We start from the raw sequence: 24,584 nt of genomic DNA on the forward strand, positions 1-24,584 counted from the left end.
CAACTGGACCCATCTTCTGCTCCTTCCAGCAAGTGGCTACAGTGGCTTCCAGTTCACCAGTGAATCGAATTCAAGCTACTATGCTTTACCTTTCTGAGCTTAAGCATAAATACACCTCTTGCTGCCCTCTTAGTTTCCCGGGTGATTTGAAGACTGATCTCCTCTTCCCATGTGAAGCTCCAAGATTATCCAGGGCTATCACACCCTCTAGAATTTTCTACCTCCCCGCTCCTCTTTGTACTATTAGACTAATCCCTATCTCCAACAATTCCCTCAAAACCTACCTCAAACTTGTCTATCCATCTTCCTTTCATCCAGAGTCATATTTCCTCCAACTACTGTATTTCCGCAATAATCTGCTAACTATGCGCATACACAAACTAATATAAGCATACATTCCACCATCCAATGCGGAATTGTATGCGTATAAAGGGCAATAATATTTATGCGCATGCGCAATGACCCATATAAATGCAGTTACCGCACGCGTAGTTGACTTCGCAATACATACGTCAACTACACGTAGCGGGCGAAGCTTCGCATAGCGGGACTACGACTACGCGGAAATGCGTACGTGTAGTTCTTAAACTTCGCCTACGAACTACGATGCGTAGTTGCGTACTACGATGCGTAGATTCGCGCTGGCGTAGTTTACGAGCAACCCTGGCCCCAAGTGTCTTATGGGAAACCAACTTAATTTTGTGTTGTTTAGAAAACTCCCAGCCATGCATAAGAGCTAAAAAAATAAATATGTATAGTTTGGTTCTTTTTCAATTCCAAAAAGTTCAGAGATGTGATCCTCAGTTACAAAAAGCAGCTGTAGAGTGTGTTGGATGCAAACACGTCTCTTTCAATTATTGAGCTATTATTTTAAGTTGTATCCCTAGCTCGTTGGATATAAAATAATAGTGTGTTCTCTTCCTCCAAACATTATTGACAGATCACAAGTGTCATCAGTCTCTGCCTATTCTGCCTGTCCAGAATCTCCCCAGCACATATTATTCTATGTATGTAATTAGTGCCCTGCCTGTCCTGTAATTAGGACTGAATGTCTATTTTGTAGCTGCCTTTGTCCTTGCATATTTTGTACAACACAAACAAGTGTGGGGAAACTCTTAAAAGAAGACAAAAGTGAAAGCTTTGACATTCTGGTAGCCCTGTAGTAATTCATGGAATATCATTATGATAAAAATTCCAAATATACTTAAGGCAAATAAAATAAAAGTAATGCCATTTTTCAATATCTGACAGCCATTCCCTCATCTTACAACATGGTTTCTTGTTAATAGTGATGAGCCAATACTTCACATTTGCACAATTATGAAATCGCAATTCGTAATTTTTGGCAAACCCTTAATTATTAATTTCATGGTAATTCGTAATGTCTCATTGTAATACCATGTTAACATGAAATTTCATGTGCAATTTTTTGCCCAGGTTAATTTTCACCTCTAATGTTAACAGTTAGACTAATCTTCTGACTCTGACCTAAATCTATCATAAAAGGGGCACTATGGCAAAATACAGTAAAATGTAAAATTCATATTTACACCTACATATATAAGATGTGCATTTATCCCAGAGTAAATGCACTGTAAATGTTTTACTTACTATGCAGCTTTTTCAACACCAGGACAGACGAGCAAGCATCACTAAGCAACAAATGTTACTCTAATTGCCATAATAGGCTAAGCAGGGGGAAATAGGTCACCGACCTAAAACAATATACTTCAACAGATACAAAAAACTAGAAATCCCCCTTAATATAATAGTAGAAATTGAGTGAACTACAATGAAACAGGATGTAAAGAAAATACAAAAATCTTTATTTATAAGCCAACCGCAAGTTAAAAATACCCCTCGCAGCTTCGGCGGAACTAGTCGGACGGCGTTGGCAGCGCCCCCGCAGCCAGCCCTGAGACCTCTCGATTCATTATATTAGGTGAGCCCTGCGTTGATCTCTCTTTCTTGCTGCTACCATTCTTTCACCCATTCATTATACACTGTTGCACCTTATGGGAATCTTCCCTCTTCTATCTTAAGCTGCTATTACTTCCACTGATCTACCTCATTCTCCTTTTTCTACCTCACATTTTTTGTCTGCTGATTTCACCTATTACCTTATATCTACATATGGACATGGTTATGAAATGTTTATGTTTTTATGTTCCTATTTGCACATGCACTTTAATTGTATTAGTGGCAGCTAGTGATTGTGAATATTTATCCTTATGTGTATGTGTGTAACTCTCCAGGGATTATCTCTGCGATACAGTACCACATTACTATACAGTATATTTTTTGAACCTTTTTGCGGCACTGTTTAAAACCTTTTTTCGCAGAGATCCCTGGGTAAGCCACATACAATATTATTATTATTACTCTGTACGCAGGGTTCTGCATACATTATTGTATTATTAGGGGCCTATAGCCCAGATCTGGCTGCTTTGTTTTTAATTGTTTTTAACTTGCGGTTGGCTTATAAATAAAGATTTTTGTGTTTTCTTTACATCCTGTTTCATTGTAGTTCGCTCAATTTCTACTATTATATTAAGGGGGATTTCTAGTTTTCATGTATCTGTTGTAGTTACTTACTATGCATCTGTCACTTACTGTTGGTATTATAATCAATTAATTCTAAACCTCTTACCGACAGGTTTTGGACTAGTCCCCCCTCATGAGGGGTTCTCAGGATTTATTTTATGTTCAAAAGCACTTGGTTAATGTCAGGGGTGCTGTCCATGTGTTAGAATAATTTGCACACAAGTAGCAACTAGGGATGCTCATTCGGATTCCGCGGAAATGCAATTTCCAAAATTTCGATCGGAAATTGCATTTCCGCATCGGAATGCGGAAATCGGTAATGCAAGTGCCGTAGGCGGATTTCCGCCGGAAATCGCGGAAATTCCACCCGAATTTAACATTGATTTTCTCAAAAACTATAAGGTCTTTTTGAAAACTTTTTTTTGCATCATGTTCACAAGATTCAGGTTAATAAACCTTAAAAATTTGGTGTTTCTAGGACTTAAGGAGGCTTTGCTATTAACCTCTAAAGTCGGCAGATTTTTACTGTAATGAAAAATGCAGAAAGCCTGCATCTGCCTATTTTCTGCATTTTACATTACAGTAAAAATCCGCCGACTTTAGCGGTTAATAGCAAAGGCCTAGTACCACGATTAGTAATTTTCAGGGTTTATTAAACAGAATCTTCTGAACAAGATGCAAAAAAAAGTTTTCAAAAAGACCTTATAGTTTTTGAGAAAATCAATGTTAAAGTCGGGCGGAATTTCCGCGATTTCCGGCGGAAATTCCGCATTGGAATGCGGAAATTGGTAGCGGAAAGCGGAATTGGTAATTGGTACATGACGGAATGCGGATTTACTGCGGACTCGGAAATTGGCATTCTGACCATCCCTAGTAGCAACCCAGGCTGGCATCTTTGTATAGATCCTTTTCAGGGAGTGCTTTTAAATCAATCAAAAGATACTTTGAGAATCACCTATTAGGAGATGGACTAATACAAATCCTGTCGCCAGGAGGTTCAAAAATGTCAGATTATAATTTCTATTGTAACTGAAAGCTACACATGAAGTAAAAAAAAAATTACAAGTCATTTACTCTGGGACAAATGCACATATTATATGGAACTGTAAGTATGAATGTTACATTTGTCACCATAGTTCCCTTTTAACTGGTTCCAAAACCTTGCCACTCATTTCTACGCCCCTGAAAACTTCACTTGTAGATCAGGATCGTAGATATGCATCTTTGTTTACCTCACCACTGTTTATTGCATGTGTGCACCTGCTCGCCTCCGTCGTCCCACCAGTCGGCCATTAGTGAATGGGAACATGTGTTCCCAAAGCTGATCAAAGTGGCTGTTATGAATGATCAATGGCATCAGCGAGGTGCTGGTGGTCATTCCAAAAATGAAAGTACAAAACACATACACAACACTCCCTGTGTACTTACATAAAATACACTTACATACACTAAATACATAAAAAAAAATATCTCCCATTAGTTGTTAACTCTTTCTAGCCCTCACTTCTATAGTTACAAAAAAAAAAACTTGTAAAAAAAAGTGACAGCATTTAATATATAATACATTCAATACATAAATACTTACCTTAGGGAGTTTAGTATGTATGTCATTAGGGTATATTACTGCTATTTTTTGCAAATAAGAGCTTGCAATTATTTATAAAATATAAATAAACACAAAACAGAAAAAATGTGTTTCCAAATAAAATATTGTCACCATACATTGTACTAGGGATATCAGTTAAATGTTGTAATAACCAGGACAAATGGGCAAAGAAAATGACTGAAAACTGAGAAATAATGACTTTTGTTTTGTTATTCCATTTAAAATGTAGAGTAAATAAAATAATTCTTAGCTATTAGTACAACCCAAAGAAAGCCTTACTTGTGCAGAAAAAAAATATATAGATCATTTGGTGTGATGAGTAGCGATAAGGTTATTGGCAAATGAATAAGAGGAGTGAAATGTGAACATTGTTGTTTTTAAGGAGAAATAATCTGATGCAGGGAACTGTTTTTTAAGTAAAATCCTGTGCAGATATATAGAATCAATTCAGAACCGTTTACCAACAAATGAAGGAGTATGATTCATGGCAGAAGATTCTCAATAGGCCACAAGGAAAAGTTGGCAACTCTCAGAGTTAATTGTTGTCAAAGGGAGGCTCCCATCCATTTACAGGGAAATAATCTTCCACAATATCTATGCCCAGGTAGAGTTCCGTCAGTTTCTTGGCATTCTCCTGCATGCTCACCTTCAGTTTCACTCAACAGTAGTATTCTTCAGTGAGGAGTAATTATTGCAGTGTGACAGAAAGACTTCTCTACTCTCTAGTGTTAATTTGGAATTAGAGATTGACCATTTTTTATTTATGTATATTATATTTTTTGTCTCACTGACAGTAATGAGTGGAGAGCTGGAAGAAATTTAACTTAAAGTGGAATGAAACCCAGCATTTCTTCTTTGCTCTAAACAAATATTTACAGCATATTATATACTAACACCATTTTTTTTACTAGAACAGCATTCAACTAGTTAAACACAGGGCTTCAAAGTTCAGTGCAGAGAAATCTGGATGCATCCAAAGTGGAGATGTTATCTTGTGTTTACTTAATTGTATCAAGTGAGGAATGTGACACATTCTCTGACTGTGCAGAAGCTCCTGGACACAGAGAGACACTGAAAGCATTTCTGCCTTCAATTCAACATGAATAAAACCAGTTATGAATAAAATACAAAGTCAGCTCTCAAAGCAAAAAACTGTACTTTTGTGAACTTGTCATTTCTAAATGAAAAATAATACTTCTGCACAAATGCAAATATGATAACCGTATGGCATATAAAAAGAAGTAAAACGTCTTTTTATTGAATATTATGTCAGGGTTTTATACCGCTTTAACGCTTTTTGCCACTTTTCCAAGCTATACATTTATCAGAGACATCAGCATCTTTACTGCCAGCAAGGTGACTCACTGTGGATTTTTTTTCCCCACAGCAGGAACATCACATGAACTCTGAGTGTTCTTGGGGAGACGGCTGAAAGACATCATTGCCAGGGCTAAAAGGGCTGGATTTCTGGAAAGGCCACAAAGGCTGGGGCCTTTGGCGGCTGCTGCCCAAGGAGGCGGCTGGACATGGAAAGGATGTTGCTGAATGTGGAAGAGAAGCCTGAAAATTGCAAAGTGAGTATGCCAATTAAGAGCACATATGGAAGAAGAGAGATGCTGCTTAAGGCAGCTGTACAAGAATGAAAGGGAATGCCGTACACGGTTGTTACACACAGAAGGCGGGGTTTGCACATGGGTAGGGAGGGGCATTATTTCACATGGGTAGGACGCAACAGGAAAGTTGGCCCGGGGCCTTGTTGGGAAGGCAGTGTTATACACAGCACTATATGATACACTAAAGGTATCATAGGTATCCTGAATAATTTATCACATTTTACTATATATCACAATGTTTCCTCAATTTTTTATCTATTTGGTGTAATCAGCCTCTACTGCAAAATCTGTTACTACCCCATTTTAGGCTTGTTTTGTGGAACCTATGGAAAAAACTGAACCGCACTTCTTGATTTAGGAAGGAGTCATAAATGTGTACCATGCTCTTGCTACTTGGAGTGACTAAAAGCATAGATATCATCATCGTCACACAGTCAAAGCTTCTTTTTACCGGTTTTATGCTATTTGTAACTTTTTGTTTTGTTTTTTTAAATCTATACACAGTGGTGTAACAATAGGGGCTACAGCCCGTGGAAACCTCTGGGGCCCTCACAGGCCCATTTTGGGAGGTAGGAGGGGTCGCAGCATGAGGGTATAGCATGGCCACCTACTTTAGGAGGGAGGCTCTCCCCTCAGCACTCCCCCTCCAGCATTAAAAGGTGGCAGCAGGGGCAGGCAGGGGCACAGACATACCTCCATGCGTTCCACCGCCGGAGGTTTCACTCTCTAAGCAGCTGACGCTCAGGAGATTACCTATTAATGCTAGAGGGGGAGCACTGACGGGAGAGCCCAAGATGAGGGAGGGTGGAGTAGCCCACCGATGTAGGTGGCCATGCTTTCCCCTCATGTTGAAACCCCTCCTGCCCCCCAAAATGGACCTGAGTGGGCCCCATGGAGGGCATCCACACTTTTGCAGGGGGGTGCCAGTGATTTCTAGTTTCCTCCCTGTAGAGGTGGCTCGAACCTCAGATTTTGGGTTTGCAGACCGCGGACGCGAACTTCCGCAAAAATCAGCGAATCGGCGAACTCTGCTAACTGTAATAGACTTCAATGGGCAGGCGTACTTGAAAAAGTGATGGAAAAGATGTTTCAAGGGGTCTAACACCTGGAGGGGGGCATGGCGGAGTGGGATACATGCCAAAAGTCCCTGGGAAAATTACAGATTTGACGCAGAGCAAAGTTATAATCCCTAAAGGGCAGAAATCACATTGAATTCCTAGCTTGGAGGCATAAAGTGCTACAAAACATCTTGCATGTTTATACATGGATCAGGAATTGTAATTAGTGTACTGCTTCACACTGACAGACCGAACTCACTGTGTAACGCACCGCAAACAGCTGTTTGTGTAGTGATGGCCGTGCTGGTGCGCACAATGGCGAGAGTGTAGGTGATGACGGTTTTCCAGCCCATATAGTCGGGCTGAGGTAGCTCAATGACAGAACTGTGACTGTCCAGCTGATCGAATTTGGTCTGTCCACAATGAAGCAACGACCTTATCTTGGATGTGCTCCCCAACACACTCATATAAGTCATTGCCAGGGGCATAGCAAAAGGGGGTGCAGAGGTTGCGACTGCATCGGGCCCTTGGGCCAGAGGGGCCCGGGGGGCCCTCGCTCAACTGCAGTATTAGCTCTCTATTGGTCCTGTGCTCATAATAATCACTTCTATAGATACTTTGAATAGTGGTAGTCATTAACAAACTGTTCCCCATCCCCTTCTTGCACCTCTGACACTGTAGTTACCATTGGCAGGTTTTGGTGCACCATATCAATTGTTATGTATAGAGTGCTTGGGGGGCCCCATTGTAAAACTTGCACCGGGGCCCACAGCTCCTTAGCTACGCCACTGGTCATTGCTTCATTGTGATATGCAAGCCCCTTCACCACAGCAAGGTAACGATCACGAAGGGGAATTGACACATGTACATGCCTTTTGTTTTGTTGTAGCAGCCACAGTGCAGCCAGAAAAATTAGGCAGGCATGTACATGCACCAGAACAATTATTATTATGTTTGGTAGTGGCCGCTGTGTGTAACCCACACAGATATCAATAACAGATACAGTTGGAAGCTAAGCAGAGCTTATGATGATAGACAGTGTGCTGGCTTGTCTGTTATAGAGGCTTCAGCCTGCAGTTCATTAAATTAATGTTTGTACTTAAAGGGAACCTGAAGCGAATAAATTATTTAAAATAAACACATGACGTAGCTGCAAATGAATATTACATACTAACCTCAGTTCCTCTCAGAAGCTCATCATCTTACAGTGATCCCTTCCAGTTCTGACAATATTTTTTCAGAACTGAAATATACCAGTTGCTGTCAGTTATATATCAGCAGCTGTCAGTTACAACTTAATGTGCAAGGTAATGTCCATGTTTCTCTATGGCTCAAGTGGATGATATAACAGTTTAACAATGTGCTGACCAGGAAGCTGTTATGGGGTACTGGCCTTTTCGAAAATGGAGGGTGGAGAATTCCATTATTCACAGTGCACAAATGGGACACAGGAGAGGAAAAAGAGATTAATGAGTAGACTACATAGGATGTAAGTATGACCTGTGTATGGTTATTTTGACTTTTTAATTTTAGGTTTAGTTTCTCTTTAAAAAAACAAAACAAAACAACAACAAAAAAACAGGAGTTCCTTTTAAAATGTAATGTCATCAATCGTGCAAGGCACCATCGATTTTTGACTTGAATCCACTTAAAGAGAGACTGAAGCAAGTATAAAACTCGCTTCAGCTCTTATATTCAGCAGGGGCATGTGTGCCCCTGCTAAAATGCCGCTATCCCGCGGCTAAATGGGGGTCCCTTAACCCCCAAATCCCCTCGTCTACTCACGGGGATCTCTTCCGCATAGAGGCAGGGCTAATGCACGCAGCCCTGCCTCACACGCGTCTATCAGCGTTTATCTCCGCCTCTCCCCCGCCCTTCTCAGTCTTCCTTCGCTGAGAGGGGCGGGGGAGAGGCGGCGATGCGCCGCTGATAGACGGCGCTGAGAGGCAGGGCTGCAGCCGTTAGCCCTGCCTCAACAGCAGCAAAATCTGCGACCAAGTTGGTCGTTGATTTTGCAGGGGGGGATTTGGGGGGTAAGGGACCCCCGTTCAGCCGCTGGATAGCGGCGTTTTAGCAGGGGCACACATGTCCCTGCTGAATAAAAGCTCTGAAGTGAGATTTATTCTCGCTTCAGAGTATCTTTAAAATAAAATTTGTACTGATTTAACATGTTCTGCTGTATCTTGGAAATTATGGATGGATGCGTGAATAATGTGTATACAATGATGTAATTAAAGGCCTCAATTCATAAAAGGCTTTGTGGTAAAAAAAATCTAGGAGGGAAAATACCGCATTCGGTATTTTAGTCTTCTGTGAGCTAATTCATAAACAATTTCACAGGTGCGGTAGAAATGTAGGGATTTTCCGAACTGAGCTAGCGTATGAGGAATGTAAGCTGGCTGAGTTGTTACATTAATGAGCTGGCTGATTTGTTACATTTGGCTGTTCTCTGTTGCAGAGACAGCATTACAATAAAAGGGGCATCCCCAACTTCCCTTTAGATGTGCATGCATTAAACTGCCTCTCCTTGCCCTGAATCTGCGCTGAATCTGTCTATTAGTCTTTCTAAACAATATATTTGCCACAGCTTAGAAGAACTTCAAGAAACTTTACACATGCAGGCTTTCTGATGTGAAATAACATCTGAAACAGGTACCCAAGAGGTTAAAAACAGAGCCTGGGGTATTCAGTTAAGCCTTGTTTGTTCAGATCGCTCTGCTGCTGGCTTTTTACACAGTCCCGCTCTCTTATCGCACTGTTATCAGTGTTATCACCTCCTCACAGCAGGCGGTATTCTCCGTGTCAATACCGCCTGCTCTAATCTTTTATGAATTGAAATTTCCTGACATTTACTGACGTGCTGGAGGAATTCACCGCTAAAGTCGGTAATTTATCTCACTGCTCGGTAATTTGAGCTTTTCATGCGGTAACAGCTTTTATGAATTGACACTTTACTAAGTACTCGGTAAAGTCAGCTGTTTTCAGCATTACCGCATGTGGTAATGCTTTATGAATCAAGGCCAAAATGTGTACTTTATGTGCATCATGAAGGGATAGGATATTGCCAGGACAAAAAAAATAAGCAAGATATAAACAAGTGATAATTCACCAGCCGAATTATAAACAAAAATCAGACTATAATGGTCTGTCTGCCGTGTAGCTTGTGATGGAACCTCTAGAATTTTTATTTTCATATTTTTTTTAACACATTAGGAACTTAGAGGAGTGTTGAGAATTGGCTGGTGCTTTCTGCATGCTCATTTCATGGAAGCAGGAAATTTGGACACCCGGAGAGCCGTAGGCCATGCCATAGGCACCCATAAATATCGTTTATAGCAGGAAATTTGGGTGAAAAGTAGCAGGCACTGAGGCAGCGCCTGATATAGTTCGTGTTTTTGCAATAAACAATACTTAGCGTTTCTTGCTATAAACGACAATTAGCATTTTTTGGCATGTTGTTTGCAGTGCAGGGAAGTTTAGAAAAGGCATCTGCAGTGTGTGTGTGTGTGTGTGTGTGTGTGTGGGGGGGGGGTTAGACAAATGTGTGGGGAGGTTAGGCATTGGGGAGGGGGTTTTAAGGTTAGGCATCGGGGGGGGGGGGGGGGGGTTAAGGTTAGGCATCGGCAGTTGTTGGTTGGGCATTGGGGGGTTGGTTAGGGTTAGACATTGGAGGGGGGTGGTTAGGCATTGTCAGGGGTGGTGGTGGTTTGGATTAGGCATTGGAGGGGGAGGGTTCTGTGTGAGAGTAGGGTTAGGTTTAGCTGTAGTAAAATATCGGCAACATATGCTGATATTTTACTAGCAAAAGTTAACACTGTACAATCCAATACCAATATTCTAATCAGCTATATCCCAGTGCCCACATTCCATGGGGCCTTTATTTTGCTTACGCCTGTTTACAGCTCATATGATCATTAAAACCAGGCAACAAGCCTGAAAAAGTATCAATGCTCCCCTGATATGAAGTCATACATATACTCACCTAAAGTATTATTAGGAGGAACACAATACTAATACGATGTTTGACCCCCTTTGGCCTTCAGAACTGCCTTAATTATATGTGGCATTGATTCAACAAGGTGCTGGAAGCATTCTTAAGAAATGTTGGCCCATATTGATAGGATAGCATCTTGCAGTTGATGGAGATTTGTGGGATGCACATCCATAGCACAAAGCTCCCGTTCCATCACATCCCAAAGATGCTCTATTGGGTTGAGATCTGGTGACTGTGGGGGCCATTTTAGTACAGTGAACTCATTGTCATGTTCAAGAAACCAATTTGAATTGATTTGAGCTTTGTGACATGGTGCTAATATTATCCTGCTGGAAGTAGCCATCAGAGGATGGGTACATGGTGGTCATGAAATGATGGACATGGTCAGAAACAATGCTCCGGTAGCCTGTGGCACTTAAACGATGCCCAATTGGCACTAAGGGGCCAAAAGTGTGCCAAGAAAACATCCCCCACACCATTACACCACCATCACAAGCCTGCCCAGTAGTAACAAGGCATGATGGATCCATGTTCTCATTCTGTTTGCGCCAAATTCTGACTCTGTCGAGACTCATCAGACCAGGCAACATTTTTCTAATCTTCAAATGTCCAATATTGGTGAGCTCGTGCAAATTGTAGCCTCTTTTTCCTATTTGTAGTGGAGATGAGTGGTACCCAGTGGGGTCTTCTGCTGTTGTAGCCCATCCATCTCAAGGTTATGCGTGTTGTAGCTTCACCAATGCTTTGCTGCATACCTTGGTTGTAACGAGTGGTTATTTCAGTCAACGTTGCTCTTCTTCTATCAGCTTGAATCAGTTGGCTCATTCTCCACTGACCTCTAGCATCAACAACGTATTTTCGTCCCCCGGACTGCCGCATACTGGATGTTTTTCCCTTTTCACACCATTCTTTGTAAACCCTAGAAATGGTTGTGCATGAAAATCCCAGTAACTGAGTAGATTGTTGAAATACTCAGACCGGCCCGTCTGGCACCAACAACCATTATACGCTCAAAATTGCTTAAATCACCTTTCTTTCCCATTCTGACATTCAGTTTGGAGTTCAGGAGCTTGTGTTGACAAGGACCACACCCCTAAATGCATTGAAGCAACTGCCATGTGATTTGTTGATTAGATAACTGCATTAATGAGAAATTGAACAGGTGTTCCTAATAATCCTTTAGGTGAGTGTATATGTCACCTTTTAAGAGTAATTGACCTCTAGGCTTTTCATGTTCTACTGTATTACTTCAGCCAGTTGGTAAGGTGTTCTGCAAAGCCCAGATGGTGACGAATCACCATATTTGTCACATGCTAATGTAAAATCTGGTACACACTTCCAATCTTTGTTGGCCAATGATTGGCCAATTTTACCAATTCCATGTACCATGAGGGCCAACAGGTTTTTAATACTATGAACTGATTCTTTAGGTAAGCTCTCATACTACATGGAGGTGGTAAAATAGGCCAGCAAATTTTGATAATCAAAATGTGATGTGTGCACCATGCTTAACCACTTGCCGACCGCACGCTTATACCGTGCGTCGGCAAAGTGGCAGCTGCAGGACGCCAGCTGCAGGCTGATTAATCAGGAAGCAGCCGCTCGCGCGAGCGGCTGCTTCCGGGCAATTCACGGCGGGGGGGCTCCGTGAATAGCCTGCGGGCCGCCGATGGCGGCTCGCAGGCTAAATGTAAACACAAGCGGAAATAATCCGCTTTGTTTACATTGTACGGCGCTGCTGCGCAGCAGCGCCGTAAGGCAGATCGGCGATCCCCGGCCAATCAGCGGCCGGGGATCGCCGCCATGTGACAGGGGGCGTCCTGTCACTGGCTGCACAGGACGGATAGCGTCCTGTGCAGCCCGGATCACTGGGCATGACAGGTAGGAGAGGGAGGGGGGGAATTTCGCCGCGGAGGGGGGCTTTGAGGTGCCCCCCGCAACATGCCTGCAGGCAGGAGCGATCAGACCCCCCCTGCACATCATCCCCATAGGGGGGAAAAAAGGGGGCGATCTGATCGCTCTGCGTGCCCGCTGATCTGTGCTGGGGGCTGCAGAGCCCACCCAGCACAGATCCCAACAAACAGCGTTGGTCCTTAAGGGGGGGGTAAAGGGTGGGTCCTCAAGTGGTTAAGAATTAATGTGTGCACTTCACACTTAACAAATGTGTGCACTTCACAGCGTTCTGAGGTCAATCAGCAGCTCTAGATTTCTTAAAACTGTATGTAAGACACATTACATCCTTGGTTGGTCAGCAGGTGCTGCAGTGCTCTTTTTTCCCCAAGGGGATAAAAAAGACACATACAGTACAAGTACTGTCATCTGGCAGAGATAGGGACTCAATACCTTTGGGCAACGCTGGCAATGCATTCTTTTGCAATGGGGTGAGGAGATCATGTATATTTAACATAGTTAAGAGGGTAAATCTGGGCACAGGACTCACCTAATAAAACATTGGGCTCCCAGGGGGTGTCATAAGAGTTAAGCATGGGGATGGTCTTAAGGGCTAGACGTGTGGGCAGGGGACTTAAGGTTTAGGCGTGGTGGGGTTAAGTGTTAGGCCCAGCAGGGGAGTTGAAGTGTCATGGCCCATACTCACGGGCTACAATTGTCGCGAACGGGCGCGCACCCCGAACTGTCGCCCGTCGCTGATGTCGCCAGGCGATTAAAATGGTCAATCGCCTGGCGACAGTCGCCGCCGCAACTCTGCCGCAGCTGTCGCTAGTCCGCGTGAGTACGCGGAATAGCAACAGCAACCTCCATTGAGGTATGCAGAGCTTCCGGCGGGGGGAGGTGGAATGTCGGCGACAGCTTCCGTCGCGCCGCTGGTCCCTCTTCCGCGTGTGTACGCGGAGGGACCTGGCGAGGAGCTGTCGCCGGACTGTTGCCCACACGCTCACGTGTGCTGGCGACAGGCCACTTTTGCAGCCAGTGAGTATGGGCCATTAGGCACCACATGGGGGTATTGGTTAGTGTTATACAACAAGATTAATTTTTTTTCTTTAAACCTCATGGCAGGAGGTTGCCTCTAAAAGTCAATTACAGACCTTTACTGACCTGGTGAGGTCCTCTGCTATGCATGAGAATTCTTGTCATATTCCAGTGAAAGGTTACCAACATTTGTTTACTCTGAGGCTACTGTGTGACCTCAGAAATCTGCAGATTGCTCAGTACAGTATGAAAGGCTAACTCCAGCTTTGGCTGCTCAATTATATGCAAATAGTTCTGAGTTGATGCAAATGTTATGTAAATGTTATGCAACTGAACTTTTGTAATATACGTTATAGTAAATTTGTGAGCAATGCAAAAATGCAATGTATGCATGTCCCACGTTTTTTGCTTTTTGCAAAAAAATATTTTTCTAAATACACTGGCCGAGGCTTAGCTTGGTCTTCTAGCTACTTGCCACCAACAAATATTTATTCACAGTAGTCGCAGTTATCCAACCCCCTATGGGGATCGGCTGATGACACATAAGTGTGCTTTATGATTGCTCAATGTTAAAAATAGACCTAGCTAATACAGTACTGTTCGCCACTCTATATACAGTAGCAATAGAAAGTATGTAAACCCTTTGGAATTATATGGATTTATGCAAAATTGGTCATAAAATGTGATCTGATCTTCATCTAAGTCATAACACTCCTAGGGAGAGTAGCAGCAGTGCTGAACTTTCTCCATTTATAGACAATTTGTCTTACCATAGACTGATAAACTGCAAGGCTTTTGGAGATACTTTTATAACCCTTTCCAGCTTTATGCACGTCAACAATTCTTAATTGTAGGTCTTCTGAGAGCTCTGTTGTGTGAGGCATCATTCACATCAGGCAATGATTCTTGGGAAAAGCAAACCCAAAACTGGTGTGTGTTTTTTTATAGGGCAGGGCAGCTGTAATCAACACCTCCAATCTCATCTTATTGTTTGGACTCCAGCTGGCTGACACTAGTGTTGGGCGAACATCTAGATGTTCGGGTTCGGGCCGAACAGGCCGAACATGGCCGCGATGTTCGGGTGTTCGACCCGAACTCCGAACATAATGGAAGTCAATGGGGACCCGAACTTTTGTGGTTTGTAAAGCCTCCTTACATGCTACATACCCCAAATTTGCAGGGTATGTGCACCTTGGGAGTGGGTACAAGAGGAAAAAAAAATTAGCAAAAAGAGCTTATAGTTTTTGAGAAAATCGATTTTAAAGTTTCAAAGGGAAAACTGTCTTTTAAATGCGGGAAATGTCTGTTTTCTTTGCACAGGTAACATGTTTTTTGTCGGCATGCAGTCATAAATGTAATACATATAAGAGGTTCCAGGAAAAGGGACCGGTAACGCTAACCCAGCAGCAGCACACGTGATGGAACAGGAGGAGGGTGGCGCAGGAGGAGAAGAAGGCCACGCTTTGTGAGACACAACAACCCCGGCCTTGCATGAGGGCAAGAAGCGTGCGGATAGCAGGCTTTGTACCGCCATGCAGTCATAAATGTAATAAAGATAAGTGGTTCAATAAACAGGGACCACGCGGCAACGCTAACCCAGCAGCAGCAGACGTGATGGAACAGGAGCAGGCGCAGGAGGAGAAGGCCACGCTTTGTGAGACACAACAACCCAGGCCTTGCATGAGGGCAAGAAGCGTGCGGATAGCAGGCTTTGTACCGCCATGCAGTCATAAATGTAATAAAGATAAGTGGTTCAATAAACAGGGACCACGCGGCAACGCTAACCCAGCAGCAGCAGACGTGATGGAACAGGAGCAGGCGCAGGAGGAGAAGGCCACGCTTTGTGAGACACAACAACCCAGGCCTTGCATGAGGGCAAGAAGCGTGCGGATAGCAGGCTTTGTACGGCCATGCAGTCATAAATGTAATAAAGATAAGTGGTTCAATAAACAGGGACCACGCGGCAACGCTAACCCAGCAGCAGCAGACGTGATGGAACAGGAGGAGGCGCAGGAGGAGAAGGCCACGCTTTGTGAGACACAACAACCCAGGCCTTGCATGAGGGCAAGAAGCGTGCGGATAGCATGCTTTGTACCGCCATGCAGTCATAAATGTAATAAAGATAAGTGGTTCAATAAACAGGGACCACGCGGCAACGCTAACCCAGCAGCAGCAGACGTGATGGAACAGGAGCAGGCGCAGGAGGAGAAGGCCACGCTTTGTGAGACACAACAACCCAGGCCTTGCATGTGGACAAAAAGCGTGCGGATATAGCAGCAATGCTTTTTGCCGCCATGCAGTCATAAATGTAATACAGATGAGAGGTTCAATAAACAGGGCCCGGAAACGCAACACCATCCCAGATGTTCATTGGTCATGTTACTTGGTTGGGGTCCTGGAGTGTTGCGTAGTCATTTCCAATCCAGGATTGATTCATTTTAATTTGAGTCAGACGGTCTGCATTGTCTGTAGAGAGGCGGATACGCCGATCTGTGACGATGCCTCCGGCAGCACTGAAACAGCGTTCCGACATAACGCTGGCTGCCGGGCAAGCCAGCACCTCTATTGCGTACATTGCCAGTTCGTGCCAGGTGTCTAGCTTCGATACCCAATAGTTGAAGGGTGCAGATGGATGGTTCGACACAGCTACGCCATCTGACATGTAGTCCTTGACCATCTTCTCCAGGCGATCGGTGTTGGAGGTGGATCTGCACGCTTGCTGTTCAGTGGGCTGCGGCTGCATGGGTGTCAGAAAATTTTCCCACTCCAAGGACACTGCCGATACCATTCCCTTTTGGGTACTAGCTGCGGCTTGCGTTGTTTGCTGCCCTCCTGGTCGTCCTGGGTTTGCGGAAGTCAGTCTGTCTGCGTACAACTGGCTAGAGGAGGGGGAGGATGTCAATCTCCTCTCTAAAGTCTCCACAAGGGCCTGCTGGTATTCTTCCATTTTGACCTGTCTGACTCTTTCTTCAAGCAGTTTTGGAACATTGTGTTTGTACCGTGGATCCAGAAGGGTATAAACCCAGTAATTGGTGTTGTCCAGAATGCGCACAATGCGTGGGTCACGTTCAATGCAGTCTAGCATGAATTGAGCCATGTGTGCCAGAGTCCTACCAGAATCCTCATCATCCTCTTGTGAGCGTTGTGATAGTTGTTGTGATGCATCATAGTCGTCACCTTCCTCCTGGTCTGCTTCTGCTGACCATTCGCGTTGAATTGTGGAAGTCCAACGTGCACCGCTCTGGCCCTCGTCAGTGGTGGCATGAAATTCCTGCTCCAACTCCAGCTGTTCCTCCTCCTCTTCTTCGTCATAGCTGCTGGGGCCAGCGTTCCCTGAGGCGGATGGCCTGATGTTGGTACCATCACGCTGATCGTTTTCTCCTTCAGATTCCCCCAGTTGCATCATGACAGCTGTTTCCTTGATTTTTAACATCGACCTCTTCAGTAAACACAGCAGTGGTATGGTAATGCTGACTGAAGAGTTGTCACTGCTCACAAGCAACGTGGATTGCTCAAAATTTTGGAGGACTTGGCAGAGGTCCAACATGTTGGCCCAATCGGATCCACAGAAGCTTGGCAGCTGGCCGGATGCGCCTCGGTACTGCGCCGTCATGTACTGGACCACTGCACTCTTCTGCTCGCAAAAGCGGGCTAGCATGTGCAGCGTAGAATTCCAGCGCGTAGGGACATCACACAGCAAGCGATGGTGGGGGAGATTGAAGCGCTCCTGCATCTTGGCGAGTGCCCCCGAAGCAGTACTGGAATTTCTACAATGTTTGGACACTCGACGCACCTTCAACAGCAGATCGGGCACGCCTGGGTATGTCCTCAGGAACCGCTGAACTACTAGGTTCATCACGTGCGCCAGGCAAGGGATGTGTGTCAGCTTAGCCAACCTTAAAGCGCGAATGAGATTACTCCCATTATCACACACAACCATGCCCGGTTTCAGGTCCAGCGGTGCCAGCCACAAATCCGTCTGTTCCTTTATTCCCCTCCAAATTTCCTCCCCTGTGTGCTGCTTATCCCCAAGGCAGATTAGCTTCAGCAACGCTTGCTGACGCATGCCAACAGCTGTGCTGCACTGCTTCCACGATCCTACTGCTGCTGGGTTAGCGTTTCCGGATGAGGTACAGCTTTGAGATGCGTTGGAGGAGAAGGAGTCAGAGAGGTAGGTGCTGCTGTTATCCAGTGGGAGGGACGGCGGTGCAGCTGTTTGTGGCGTGGGCAACACCCGTGCCGTAGCAGGTGAGGAATCGCTGCCAGGCTCCACAAGGTTCACCCAGTGCGCGGTAAGGGAGATGTATCGACCCTGGCCGAACGCACTCGTCCAGGTGTCAGTGGTGAGGTGAACCTTGCAGGCAACGGCATTCTTCAAGCTTCGGGTTATTTTGCTGACCACGTGCTCATGCAACTCAGGCACTGCAGAGCGTGCAAAGTGGTAGCGGCTGGGAACCACGTAACGTGGGATGGCCACTGACATCATGCCCTTGAAGCTGTTTGTCTCCACCAATCGATATGGCAGCATTTCGCAGGCCAGAAGCTTGGCTATGCTGGCTGTTACTGCCACGGCCCGGGGGTCATTTGCTGGCAATTTCCTCTTGCGCTCAAACATCTCCGACACAGACAACTGAACCGTAGCGCTGCACACGGAAGGGCTGTTGGTTGTTGTGTTTGATGAACACTGGGAGACCTCAAGAGCACTACTCCGGAAAGTGACAAAGTCAGCGTCGTCTGATGTTTGTGAATGTTGTGAACCACGCAATGGCTGGGCTACTGCTGCTGCTGAGGCGGGTCTGGTGAACCCAAGGGAGGCAGTGTTGTTTCTGGTACCCTGTCCTGACGCGTTTGCCCAAAGAGTGGGATGTTTGGATAGCATGTGACGGCTCATGCTGGTGGTGGAGAGGTTGTTAATATTTTTCCCCCTGCTCAGGCGGGTCTTGCACACCTTGCAAATCGCCATGGTAACATCCTCAGTGCAGTCTTCAAAGAAAGCCCAGACTTTGGAGCACCTGCCTCCTTGCTGGCGATTTCTGTTTGCTCCTCTTTTGCCTCTCACTTGAACTTCCACGCTTGTGGTGCCTGAAATTGCGCGCCGCCTACCTTGTGGCACAAGGCGAACTCGTGCAGCAGTGTGTTCTTCAACAGACTCATCTGTGCTGCTGCTACGACGGCGATGTTCTCGTTCACAAACAAAATCTGGGTCTCTGTCCACATTGTCCATACCCTCCTCTTCCATCTCCTCAAACTCGTCATATGTCATTGTGGGCCACCGCCGTGGAGTAGAGCTCCCCACAACAACCTCTGCGCAGCACACTCCAACGTCGTCTTCCAGATCTTGTCGGCCGACCTCCTGCAATTGCAACCCCTCCTGCCCAAATTGCTCTGGGATTTGGGTTTCCGAGTCCTCTTCGGACTCGCCTCGTATTTCAGTGCGCGGTACATTTCCCACAGTTAACGGTTGTGAATCCAGGCACAACATTTCTGGCTGTTCCTCCATTGACCTTTGAAAGGTGGAAGTTTGTTGGGCTGGGAATAGCTCCTGCGAATACCCCATTGTGTCCTGAGGTAATTCATCGGACTGGTTATCTGGCAGTTGTGTGCGTGGTGTCGCTGCCGGTTGTGTCAGCTTTGTGCCCACTGGCTCCTTGTAACTGGCTGAGGACTCGGACCTCGTGCGTGATGTGCTGGTGCTGCTTAACCCACTGCTGGACGCTTGAGAGGTCATCCAAGTAATTATCTGGTCCTGTTCTTTTGGATTTGTGAGGGTTGTTGTCCTGGACAACATGGGTGGTATTGAGTGGGTTTTCTTGGGTGCTCCCCTGTGGCCTGTACGTGAACCGTCAGGGGAAACACCTCTTCCCTTGCCCCTCCCTCTTTCACCGGATTTCTTCCTCATTTCACTTATCCTTACAGTACACGCTGACTGGCAGCAGTACAGTGGCAGTACAGAAATGCTATACAGTACCACTATTCCCAGCAGCGACACAGAGCACAATGCTATACAGTGACGGGTGAGCGGTGTACCACTATTCCCAGCAGACACAGAACAGTGAACAGAATGCTATATAGTGTGGCTGAGCGAGCGGTGTACCACTATTCCCAGCAGACACAGAACAGTGAACAGAATGCTATATAGTGTGGCTGAACGAGCGGTGTACTACTGTTCCCAGCAGACACAGAACAGTACACAGAATGCTATATAGTGTGGCTGAACGAGCGGTGTACTACTGTTCCCAGCAGACACAGAACAGTACACAGAATGCTATATAGTGTGGCTGAACGAGCGGTGTACTACTGTTCCCAGCAGACACAGAACAGTGAACAGAATGCTATATAGTGTGGCTGAGCGAGCGGTGTACCACTATTCCCAGCAGACACAGAACAGTGAACAGAATGCTATATAGTGTGGCTGAGCGAGCGGTGTACCACTATTCCCAGCAGACACAGAACAGTAAACAGAATGCTATATAGTGTGGCTGAGCGAGCGGTGTACCACTATTCCCAGCAGACACAGAACAGTGAACAGAATGCTATATAGTGTGGCTGAGCGAGCGGTGTACCACTATTCCCAGCAGACACAGAACAGTGAACAGAATGCTATATAGTGTGGCTGAGCGAGCGGTGTACCACTATTCCCAGCAGACACAGAACAGTGAACAGAATGCTATATAGTGTGGCTGAGCGAGCGGTGTACCACTATTCCCAGCAGACACAGAACAGTGAACAGAATGCTATATAGTGTGGCTGAGCGAGCGGTGTACTACTGTTCCCAGCAGACACAGAACAGTACACAGAATGCTATATAGTGTGGCTGAACGAGCGGTGTACTACTGTTCCCAGCAGACACAGAACAGTACACAGAATGCTATATAGTGTGGCTGAACGAGCGGTGTACCACTATTCCAAGCAGACACAGAACAGTGAACAGAATGCTATATAGTGTGGCTGAGCGAGCGGTGTACCACTATTCCCAGCAGACACAGAGTGGCAGTAAACAGAATGCTATATAGTGTGGCTGAGCGAGGTACACAGAGTGGCAGTAAACAGAATGCTATATAGTGTGGCTGTGCAAGCGGTGTACTACTATTCCCAGCAGACACAGAGTGGCAGTAAACAGAATGCTATATAGTGTGGCTGAGCGAGGTACACAGAGTGGCAGTAAACAGAATGCTGAGCGAGCGGTGTACTACTATTCCCAGCAGCGACACACAATGACTGGGGGGGACCCTGGCTAGCGTGGCTGGAGCGCGAACTACCCTGCCTGCCTACCCAAAGCTAAACCCACAGACAAATGGCGGAGATATGACGTGGTTCGGGTATTTATTTACCCGAACCACGTGACAGTTCGGCCAATCAGAGCGCGTTCGGGTCCGAACCACGTGACCCGTTCGGCCAATCACAGCGCTAGCCGAACGTTCGGGGAACGTTCGGCCATGCGCTCTTAGTTCGGCCATATGGCCGAACGGTTTGGCCGAGCACCGTCAGGTGTTCGGCCGAACTCGAACATCACCCGAACAGGGTGATGTTCTGCAGAACCCGAACAGTGGCGAACACTGTTCGCCCAACACTAGCTGACACCTCACTCCAATTAGCTCTTGGAGATGTCATTAGTCTCTAGGGGTTCACATACCTTTTCCACCTGCACTGTTAATGTTTACATGGTGTGTTCAATAAAAACATGGAAACATTTAATTATTTGTGTGGTATTAGTATAAGCAGACTGTGATTGTCTATTGTTGTGACTTAAGATGAAGATCAGGTCACATTTCATGACCAATTTGTGCAGAAATCCATATAATTCCAAAGGGTTCACATACCTTTTACGGCTACTGTACATTCATTGAAATCTGTATTAAATGTTAGAATACAGTAACTGAAAGTATATTAACCTTGGGGTAGCCAGTCTTTAAAGGGGTTTTGTGGCGGTGCCTGAGGATAAAAACCGCCACTTACCTGGGGCTTCTATCGGCCCCATGTAGCAGTAATGACCAACGCCATCCTCCTCCGATCTGCCGTTCCCCGCCGCTGTCTGTCATAGCCGAATAATGCGCGCTGCCATTTGCGTCATTGGGAGCTTACTGTGCAGACGCAGTACGAAGTTTTCTTGTACTGCGTCTGCGCAGTAAGCTTCTGATGACGCGGGAGCAAGCAGGCCGCGACCATGGCAACGCAGCTGCAATTGGACAGCCTGGTGCGCTAGACCGGGCCCGGCAGCGGATTACGGCGGATCGAAGGAGGACGGCGTGGGACATTACTGCTACAGGGGGCTGATAGAGGCCCCAGGTAAGTGGCAGTTTCTATCCTCAGGCACCCCCGCAGAACCCCTTTAAAGCGGAATATAACCCAGCATTTCAACTTTGCTCTAAAACATTATTTACAGCATATTATATGCAACCAGCATTTTTTTTTTACTAGACCAGCATTGGAAGGGTTACACACAAAGCTTTAAAGAGAAATACTGCATCCGAAGTTTAGATAGATACATTTAAGTAAACACAATGTAACAACTAAATGTAACGACTCCATAACTTTAGTATAAACAGGTCTAATGTACCCTACGCTAGCATTCCCTCATATCCTCATATACCACTATCATATACTACTATCATATACTACTATCATATACTACTATTCCCCACCATTCCCTTATATCCTCATATACTACTATCCCCCACCATGTACCTCACTACCTGCATAACCAACTTTGTTTTTTTTTATATAAAAAGAACTTTTCTATTTTTTCACTATGTTTATCCCACCTTCTGTGAGAATTAGGATTTCCTCCCCTTACACCTCCCCTTACTTCAATCATCACATTACCACACTTTTACCATATCTTACTGTCCAGCGATCCCACACTCCACGCCTTTTTACAATCCTATAAATCCCTGCACTCCCACCGCATCTCCCGATACTATACATTTTGACCAACACCACACACAAAGGTTTATAATTTTCCAAAATATACTACATTGTAATATATAATTGTCTTTTACACAGCGCTCTAATACGCTATCCATCTCTGTCATATTTCAGTGATACTCCGTTTTGTTGATTGCCTGATGAAGCGGGATTGTGCCCGTGAAATGCGTAGCAGTATTTTATAGGAGTGTGTGAATAAATTGCCTGAATCGCAAGCAACAGCATCGTGTCTGTTTTTGAGTGGCAGCTCCTCCACCGCCACCCGAATATTTTAAATGTTTTAGCATATTTTACTCTTTTGGCGCCTCTGGACACCTTTATGGCAATGTAACAAGTGAGGAATGTGACTCACTCTCTCTGACTGTGCAGGAGCTGGAGGACAGCCAGAGAGTGTGTAACATTCACCACTTGTTACATTGTGTTTACTTAAATGGATCTATCTAAACTTCGGATGCGTCTGCATTTCTCTCCAGGGAACTTTAAAGCTCTGTGTGTAACCCTTCCAATGCTGGTCTAGTAAAAAAAATGCTGGTTGCATATAATATGCTGTAAATAATGTATTAGAGCAAAGTTGAAATGCTGGGTTATATTCCGCTTTAAGCACAGCAGCACAATGAAGATAGCTTTTTCCATTGTGAATACTGCTAATGATTTGTGCTGGTTGGTTGATACGGCTGGTTAGTTAAAGGAACACTATCAAGTTAAACAACTTTTTTTTAATACTCTATATTAGGGTACACATTTATAGGGCACTTTATTTATTCACCCAATTCTCTCTACCTCTCTCCCTGCTTTAAAATCATCCTTCATTCATCACTCAGCTCACAAATATACTTCACTGTGTCACAGCATGCCGGGGAGTCTGAGGAGGAGGTTGTTCTGAAGGGGTGACAGGTAGCCTGTTGCTGTAATATAACTAGCAGTCAGGGAGATGTGTATACATCACTCCTGACTGACTGGCTGCTTGTGATGTTACACTCCTGGCTTCATCTACTTCCTACCTAGGCTGTTGTGTGCTGTCCATGCTGGGAGGGAGAGACATACTGATAAAGATCATAATATCTTTGTAAACAAGTCAGAAAACTAAAGACAATAAACACACTTTGCTGGAATCCCAGATTTTAATGAAAGTGAATGGGAGCAATTTTAAAAAACGCTAATCAAACGCAAAACGCTCAAAAAAGTGATTCTAGTGTGAATGGGCCCTTAACCCCATACCACCATCTGAATAAGATTCTTTCAGCAAGGTAACTGATATACACTGAAAAGTTGATAGCAACCCCCTGTGCAGGAACATGGTCTAGTCCTGCAGAGCCCCATGCGTTTTGTATCTAAAAGTGACGCAATGATTTTACAGCAAAGAGGCAGAGCTGTGTGATAAAAGAAATCGCTCCTAGTACTTGTGGTAACATGTGCTCTAACATACAGCATTAAAAAAAAAAGTTGTTTTAATCAATAGCGTTCCTTTAAGTTACTGATAACTGGTACTGTATATCATTTTTTTCCCCGGAACTATAGGCAGCGGGCAGCACGATTTGGAAGTGATGCTTTAGCAGCATGAAGGAGTGTTGCAGATGCAGATTACAGTGAGTAATAAATTGCACTGTATATGCCGCATTGATGGCATCACTGTCCTATCTTAATGTATCCAGCATGTCAGAATAAGGAAGTGAGGCATTAAATCAAAGACTACTATGGAACGACAGTCCTCAACATAATTCTGCCATTACACCTGCCAAGCAAATGATGTTACTTTCAGTTGTGTAAGCCCGTTAGCCAAATGGAAATGCAATGTATATTAATCAAGTACCTTTATTAGTTCACTGGTTTATTGAGCTGTAGTCATTTCATGAGTGCACTGAGATGTTTTTCTTTACTCCAATCAAATATGTATATCTTTTTTTGTAACACGGATT

General features: G+C 44.9%; 1 protein-coding gene across 6 annotated transcripts in view; it reads left to right on the forward strand.

Moving 5' to 3' along the window:
- Positions 1 to 24,584, forward strand: part of LOC137524516 (QRFP-like peptide receptor) — a 114,458-nt gene that overhangs the window by 83,402 nt on the left and 6,472 nt on the right. For 4 of the 6 annotated variants that reach the window (XM_068244478.1, XM_068244476.1, XM_068244479.1 and 1 more), the window contains exon 2: positions 5,538 to 5,724. The gene's annotated coding sequence lies outside the window, so the exon portion shown is untranslated. The remainder of the gene's footprint in view (positions 1 to 5,537; positions 5,725 to 24,584) is intronic. The other 2 variants (XM_068244480.1, XM_068244481.1) reach the window with 1 other exon arrangement.

Source organism: Hyperolius riggenbachi, chromosome 7 (genome assembly GCF_040937935.1).
Source record: "Hyperolius riggenbachi isolate aHypRig1 chromosome 7, aHypRig1.pri, whole genome shotgun sequence".
In the NCBI taxonomy this organism is placed as follows: domain Eukaryota; kingdom Metazoa; phylum Chordata; class Amphibia; order Anura; family Hyperoliidae; genus Hyperolius; species Hyperolius riggenbachi.